General features: G+C 38.1%; 1 long non-coding RNA gene across 2 annotated transcripts; it reads left to right on the top strand.

Moving 5' to 3' along the window:
• Window positions 1-997: 997 nt before the first annotated feature.
• Window positions 998-2,462, top strand: LOC140562451 (uncharacterized). 2 transcript variants are annotated; one of them, XR_011980154.1, is made up of 4 exons: window positions 998-1,110; window positions 1,670-1,744; window positions 2,094-2,152; window positions 2,257-2,462. It is a non-coding gene; the product is annotated as an uncharacterized lncRNA (long non-coding RNA). The 2 variants fall into 2 exon arrangements; XR_011980153.1 differs by lacking the exon at window positions 998-1,110 and having other exon boundaries at window positions 1,660-1,744.
• Window positions 2,463-8,220: the final 5,758 nt, after the last annotated feature.

Below are 8,220 nucleotides of genomic sequence, written 5' to 3'. Positions count from 1 at the left end.
ACATGGGTTTTATGTTTAGTTGTCATTTTACTCTTTGAAGTAACATCGCTAAACAAAATGTTTTGCACTTATACTTTAATCACACACTCACAGAATGACAAATGCAGCTGAATGCAAATATAAATGTAAGTTTTATGTAATTTATGTATCTTGATGACCTAAAAATGTGTTTTTTAAAATTCAAATATCATGATCAATGTTCTTTTAACCCCTGTAAACACCATAAGTCTTATATCTGTTTGGCTTATTGTGTTTACAGGGTTTTTTTTTTAACCTTATTTGCAATAAGGTAAAAAAAACTTCCAGATTCAAATAATGACAGAAAGTGAAAAACTGAGACTCAGATATATAGATTAAAACTAAACTTACAAACAAACAAAATAAAATAAAATAAATAAATAAGTAAATAAATTACTCCAAAATTGTATCTCCAATTTTGCAAACTGTTGCAATGTGCAAAAATCTTGTACATACACTGGTAAAAATGTTGGTGCATTTTTCAATGTCACACTTGGTTCTATTAAGAATAAAAAGAAGTGTAAAAGAGGTGTGTGTGTGTGTGTGTGTGTGTGTGTGTGTGTGTGTGTGTGTGTGTGTGTGTGTGTGAATGTAAAGACACTTTAAGCTGGATAAGAACCTTTATAACATATATATTATAAAGGTATGATTAACATAAAAAACTCATCTCTGTTACAAACATTGTTCTGTCATTTATTCATTTATTACTTATTATTTATTCGTTTATTATAGTTTAGAACCGTGAACTACAGAAAAGTCCCCCTCCTTTTTTATCTTGTTAGTATGCTGTAAGCAGCTATACTGCACTTTAGTCCAAAAAAAAATCCAGAGCATGACTTCTGGAGAACTGCCAACTTCAGCTAGCCAACAGCCTGGCTTGTGAAGGACAGTGTGAGTGACCGCTGGTTTGTGAACAGCTCCTCCCTTTACCCGTTTGCTTTTTAAGAAGACTTCACACTTTGATCCACTAGTTCTTCTCAGTCCTCCAACAGGTCGTGTACCCAAATCACACAGTCTGCAACCATGAAAGCAGTGCTGCTCATTTGCGTCTTGTGTGCTGCTCTGGTGCTGCCAGCACTTGCAGAGGAAAAGGTAAGAACCTTCATTGCATCTAGAGGCCAGTGATACTACTAAATTTGCTCAGAAACAGGAGACATGAAGATAGAATTCTATGTAAAAATATTTTGGAGTATTTGTTATTGGTCCATTGATCATTAAGTTTTGCAATAACGTAAAAAACACACACAACTCCAGATTCAAATAATGAAGATAAAGTTTTTGTGTGTTGTAATGAAATCTGGATCTGGATATCTTTATATATGCACATGGTCTTAAACCCTTTAACACTCCAAGGCTTATTACACACTAAGGTGTATTACCCAGCAACTACAGGGACCTCTATACAAACTGGAGGGGCTATTCTCTGGTAATAGATTATTGTAATAACATCAGATTGTCAGCCCGTCGGCGGTCCATAGGTTGGTTAAGGAGTTAACCAAGTGATTGGACAGTTTGTATGATAGAAATGTAATCTTTATTTTTGTTGTTGAGATGTACTTTGTGCAGTTGTGGTATCAAGCAGGATATTATCCTCTAAACGTGGCTACTTATTGGCTATTTTGATATGTGATAACTGCTATATAATCCACAGCCCCCTGACTTTTACCATCCCTTAAATACTGGTGGTGGTGGTTTGAACCTTTTTGGAGGAATGACCCCTGAAAAGGTAAGTTTGACCTTTTTTATATGTTATGAAAAACACCCAGAGCAGAAGCTCATCAATCTGGTTCCACAAACAGTGGCGTGTATGTTGCCATACACCATTTTTAGTGCCTAGTTTTTTAATCTGTTAATGAGTTACATGCAATACCGTGGATCAATATTGCATTCATAATTGTGTGTCATGTATCAAGCCACAATCTCCATGTATAATATTTTTTCAAAAATGATTGATGCTGTTACTAGTAGTACTAGTGGTACAGGCAGCTGCGTTATGGTAATTATGCAATGGTATTAACTGGAAGCAATTGTATTTTCTTAGTCTCACATATCACTGTTCATTTTCTCATCCTTAGATAAGAGCATGGCTGGATGAACAAGAGAAGCACCAACAGCAGAAAGATGGGGCTTTATGGTAAATTCAGCACTGTACCTTTTCTAATAATCTGCTAGTCAATACAATATAACACATATGATGAAGTTTACAAATGTCTGTATATCTTTTGCATGTCTCTTTAGCTAGTAGCAGAACAGTGCGTTGGTGAAGCACCGGACCTGACCGAGAAATCAAACTGCTCAAGAATTTATAACACAACGGTATATGTTTGATATATACATGTAACATGTAATTACGGATCATAATTATGGACAAAAATGCACGTGTGTCTGTTGTAATGATTCCAGTCAGCTGACTATGAAGAAAAATATATATATAATTGTAAAATAAAGAAGATCGATTGAAGCTTGTGTTCAGCTAAGTCTCGGGTGGACCTGATCTACTCGTCAGAGGCTTTTGCATACTCTTCAATAAAAGCTAAGCCAGCTCACTAAATACAGAGAAAGTCTCAAATTCATGTTTATAATTGGAAACCCTGTTAGGCTGACAATATAGCTTGTAAAATAAAAAAAAGCAAAATAAACAAATAAATGAATAAATAATAAAGTCTCAGTGGACTCAGACTTTTGGACCGCAAGTTAATTATTAAACAGTACACACAGTCTTATGCAAACGTTTGGGCAGAAGTATAAAAAGTAGTAAACCCAGCCTCTAGCTAAACAAACATGAAGAGTTTAAGCAAATGTTTTTCATTTCATTACAAAATAATAAATAAGAAGGTGATTTAACAACAAATCAGTCCTGTGACGTCTCGGCCATAGGAACGGTCGCCTTATTGTATTGTGTTTAGTAATGTCTAAACTAGAGGTATCTTTGAATTATTAGTCTATTCTAACAAGGTTTCTTTCTTGGGTAAATAGCAAAGCACTTTGTAAGTCGCTCTGGATAAGAGCGTCTGCTAAATGCCGTAAATGTATTGTAAATGTAATGCATTTCATGAGAAGAACACCTTGCCAACTGTGAAGCCTGGAGGTGGAGCTAATATGCTGATGGGTGGTTTTGCCTCCAGTGGCAATGTTGCATGGATGGAGGCAAGAATGCATTCTGCTAAACGCTAACAAGAGAAATGTTTTGTTGAAAAGTGTAGTTAAACAGCTCTAAGTGGAACATACTTTTGGTCAATTTCTAATCTTTTGGACGGTATTACCAGAGAGTTTGAATCCTGAGCTTCGAATCCATGCTGTGTTGCCATCAGCAGTCAGAGTCTGAGAGAGCACAACTGGCCATGCTGTCTGTGTGGAGTGATCTTGACCGGCACGGGCGTCTGTTGGCTGGTACAGTGTCGCTGGAGACCCGGCGCTTTCCTCAGGGTGTGTCAGTGCTAGGGTGGACAAATCGGTGGGTTAATTGGCGGTACCAAATTGGGAGAAAAAAGGAAAGGTTGACATAAAAAATAAAATTAAAAACATGCTGTACTCTTTCATTAGTCATATTTATTTGTACTCTTAAAACAAAGGTTCTAAAAAGCAGGTTCTTTGAGCAATAGAAGAAACCATTTTGCTGCCACAAAGAACAATGAGTGTAAAAAAGATGTGTGAGTGTAAAGAGACTTTTCAAAGATTTAAAGAACCTTGACTTGAAGAATTTTCACACTCACATCTGTTTAACAAACAGGACTCTTCATAGAACCGGAAGTGGTTCTTCTACGGCATTGCCCAAACAAGGGGCTGTGTGGCACCCATGTTTTTATGAGTGTAGACACAGATATTTAGGTGGAAAGGCTTATTTGGTTCAAACCACATAGAATTATTGAATTGAATTATTTGTTTAATATTTGTGTCAATTCACATGTTTTAGTGTGACTGTTAGAACTAGCTCCTCGATCTCCATCTACAGTTCACCCCTCCTATGGTTAAGTTGTAACAAGGGGGTAAAGTTGCACACACTTCACTTTAGACTAAAATAAAATGTCGGTCAACTGTTATTTGTTACAGAGGTGAGCCATTTCTTAAATGTACAATACTTTTTAACTAAATTTAACTATAACTATAACTTCTGACCTGTTCATCCCTGAGTGAGTATTATTATCTGACTTCCAGGACATGATGTAACTGGCATAGTAGTCCTGCTACCCCACAAACACGCAAGATCAGCTTTCTGCAAACAGTACTGATACGGCTAGTTTATTAACCATTCTGTTCCTTTTCTACGTTTCGGAAACACACCATCTATCATAAATATGTGCATATATACATCTATTACCATATATATATATATGTGTGAGTGTATGTGTATATATATATACAGTGAGTCCAAGAAGTATTTGATCCCTTGCTGATTTTCTTCGTTGGCCCACTAATAAAGACATGATCATTCTATACTTTTAATGGTAGATGTATTCTTACATGGAGAGACAGAATATTAAAAAGAAAATCCAGAAAATAAATCTAAGGAATATATATTAATTGATTTGTATTTCATGGAGTGAAATAAGTATTTGATCCCTTAGTATTCATTAGCAGTTCTGGCTTTTACAGACCAGTTAGACACTCCCAATCAACTTGTTACCTGACCTGAAGCCACCTGTTCTCACTAATCACTTGTGTGAAAAACACCTGTCCACAGAATCAGACAGATCACACAGATTTCAAGTCTCCAACATGGGTAAAACCAAAGAGCTGTCACAGGACCTCAGAGTCAGAATTGTTGACCTTCACAAAGCTGGAATGGGCTACAAAAAGATTAGTAAGGTGTTGGATGTGAAAGTAACAACTATTGGTGCAATTATCAGAAAGTTTAAAGAGTATAACATGACAATCAACAGACCTCGGCCCGGTGCTCCAAAGAAGATTTCGCCTCGTGGGGTGGCAATGATGCTGAGAACAGTCAGAAATCGTCCTGCAACCACTCGGCAGGAGTTAGCAAATGACCTGAAGGCAGCTGGGACCACAGTTTGCAAGGAAACAATTGGCAACACTTTGCGCAACAATGGATTCACATCCTGCAGTGCCCGAAAGGTACCCCTGCTGAAGAGAGCACATGTGGAGGCGCGCCTCAAGTATGCCAATGATCATTTGAAAGATGAACCAAGTTATTGGGAGAAGGTTTTGTGGTCAGACGAGACCAAAATTGAACTTTTTGGCCTCAACTCCACCCGCCATGTGTGGAGGAAGAAAAATGCTGCCTATGACCCCAAGAACACTGTGCCCACCGTCAAGCATGGAGGTGGAAGCATAATGTTTTGGGGGTGTTTCTCTGCCAAGGGTACAGGGCTACTTCACCGCATCACTGGGAAGATGGATGGAGCCATGTACCGCACAATCCTGAGGGACAACCTCCTCCCCTCTGCCAGGGATCTGAAAATGGGCCGTGGTTGGGTCTTCCAACATGATAACGACCCTAAACATACAGCAAAGGCAACAAAGGATTGGCTCAAGAAAAATCACATTAAGGTCATGGAGTGGCCCAGCCAGTCGCCAGACCTCAATCCGATCGAAAATCTATGGAGGGAGCTGAAGGTCAGAGTTGCCAAGCGACAGCCCACCAACCTTCATGATTTAGAGAGGATCTGCAAAGAAGAGTGGGCCAAAATTCCCCCTGGTGTGTGTGCTAAACTTGTGGTTAACTACAACAAACGTCTCACCGCTGTGCTTGCAAACAAAGGCTTTGCCACTAAGTATTGAGTGTGTTTGGCAAGAGGGATCAAATACTTATTTTCCTCATTGAAATACAAATTAATTAAAATATATTCTTTAAAATTATATTCTGGATTTTTGTCTTGATATTCTGTCTCTCCATGTTAGAATATATCTACCATTAAAAGTGCAGAAGGATAGTGTCTTTATTAGTGGGCAAACAAAGAAAATCAGCAAGGGATCAAATACTTCTTGGACTCACTGTATATATATATATATATATATATATATATATACAGGGGGAAGAGCAGAAAACATCAGGACTGATATTAGAATGCCTTAAAAGCTGGCAGCGATTTCTTGAGAATTTAGGATTTTTGCCAACTTCTGATATTTCTCAATTATTTATGCTGCAAGACCTCCCATGGCTTATTGAGTAACCAACACCATAGTAACTATTAACAAACTTGATAGCTTGATACAGAAAGGAGATATTAAGGTTTATCTTGGCAGCATCGCCAAAGATGAACTTAATATTCATCAAAGCATGTATTACAGTCTGCAAACTGGGCTCTGAGGCCCAGTCAGTGCAGAGAATGACCACCAACCCAACACTACCTGCTCTCTGGTGGTCCTGTGGGGTCCTGAACACTGAAGAACAGGGTAAAAGGAGGCTATCAAAGTAAGCCGAGAAATAGACAGACTACAGTCTGTAATTAAAGAAATACGAAGGTCCTAGTAAGTGGAGCTGATAAAATAGACAGTAAATGTAGAAATAAGGAGGTGGGTTTAATGGTATGGCTGATCGGTGTGTGCAAGTGTGTGCAAGTGTGTGCAAGTGTGTGCAAGTGTGTGCCTGTGTGTGTGTGTGTGTGTTTATATATATCATTAAGTAAGTGATTTACATGCAGTAGATCCAGGGCAATCCAGGAGCTATATTTCAGGGATTATTTTAACCTGCTTGTAATCGGATTTGATAGGACAGAGGTCACTTACCCATCATGCTTAGTTGCATATTATGTTTTATGTAGGGTGGGCTGAATGAATACATTGTTATATATGTATATAATTAATATAATCTAATATAGTGTTATTTTGATAGCAATAAATGGACTAGCCTAAAGACTGTGAGAGGTTTGAAAGCCTAACTAATCAGTATGTACTGCTTTTAGCCTATTTCTGCACAGAAATCACAGATAAAGATGGTTTGTATGTACATTTTCACTGTACAGGCAGAAAAGGACCTTGTTTTAGGTCTTTAACACAGTGCATCTGAAAGCATGTGTCTGTACCTGTGCTTTGGTATGTGAATCCAAACAATACCCCCCCCTGAATACTTCCCCGAAAAAAATTATCGGCCCTGCCAATATGCAGTAAATAAAAAAGCCTCATATAAAAGCTTCCACAGGCCACTCATGGTTGTTGTAATGTAAACCTGAAGGGATACTGGCCCAATAACAAAAGAGCCAAATTAACAAAGCATGCTCTGTACAGTTCAGTTCACTTCAAGTAAACGTCAAAGCCTCATTTTATTTTCTGTTCCCCACAATCATTAACCGTGAAGGGGATTCTGTTGTGTTTCGACACTTGATGGCAATGCTTTCTGGCAATGCTATCTGGCAATGCTATCTGGCAATGCTATCTGGCAATGCTATCTGGCAATGTTAAAACAACCACATTTGGGTCCATAAAGATTCATGGTTTTAATAGAGATTTGTGAGTGTGAACACCACTTAAATTGGTAAAGAAAGTGTACATCAAGTGAAGGTTCTTTAGACCAATAGAAGCGTCTTACACTCACACCTCTTAACTATTACAAATGCTGTGCCATATTCATCAACATCAACATCAAAACGTCTAAAATTGTTTAGATTTTTTTTTTCATACTGTTGTCAATGCAGCATTGCCCGAAAGCTGACATGCTCAGGTCCCTAGCTCCACAACACCAGCTAACAGACACCTAGGAGTGATAAAGGGAACACAGCCAACTGTGCTCTCTCTGGCTCTGGCTATTGATGGCACCAATATCTTTTTTAATAACAATGTCCAGGTCAGATTCATGATGTGTTTTTAGCCACAGAATTGTTCACAGCTCTGCTCTTATAATAATGGATCTTATTGTCCTTGTAACTTGAACAAATCACAATGATGAAAACATTGGTGAGTCCTTGTGAAAACTGCTTTAATGGGTTTTAAGAAGAAATTAAAGGCCCAATGTTTCTTATTACTAGAACTAAAGTGGTTTCTCTATGGCGTCCTTCAAAGAACCATTTGACGCACCTTTATTTTTAGGAGTGTAGGTAAAAATCCAACTCGCAGGTTTCAAGAGGATGATGTGCAAAACTATTTATTTGGACAGTGGATGTGTATTTGTTTAGAAACCAAAAATCAGTGGAAGGCCAGTATTAGCAGTGTCAGGCCACTACCTAGTTTATTTAGTCAATCCTTCATTACAGTAACTCAGGTGAGCAGCCGGTGGGCCTAAAGAAATCCATACAGTGGCTGGAGTTC

This window comes from Salminus brasiliensis, chromosome 9 (assembly GCF_030463535.1).
Source record: "Salminus brasiliensis chromosome 9, fSalBra1.hap2, whole genome shotgun sequence".
NCBI classification, from domain to species: Eukaryota; Metazoa; Chordata; class Actinopteri; order Characiformes; family Bryconidae; genus Salminus; species Salminus brasiliensis.
This window is presented reverse-complemented; position numbering and strand designations above follow the sequence as displayed.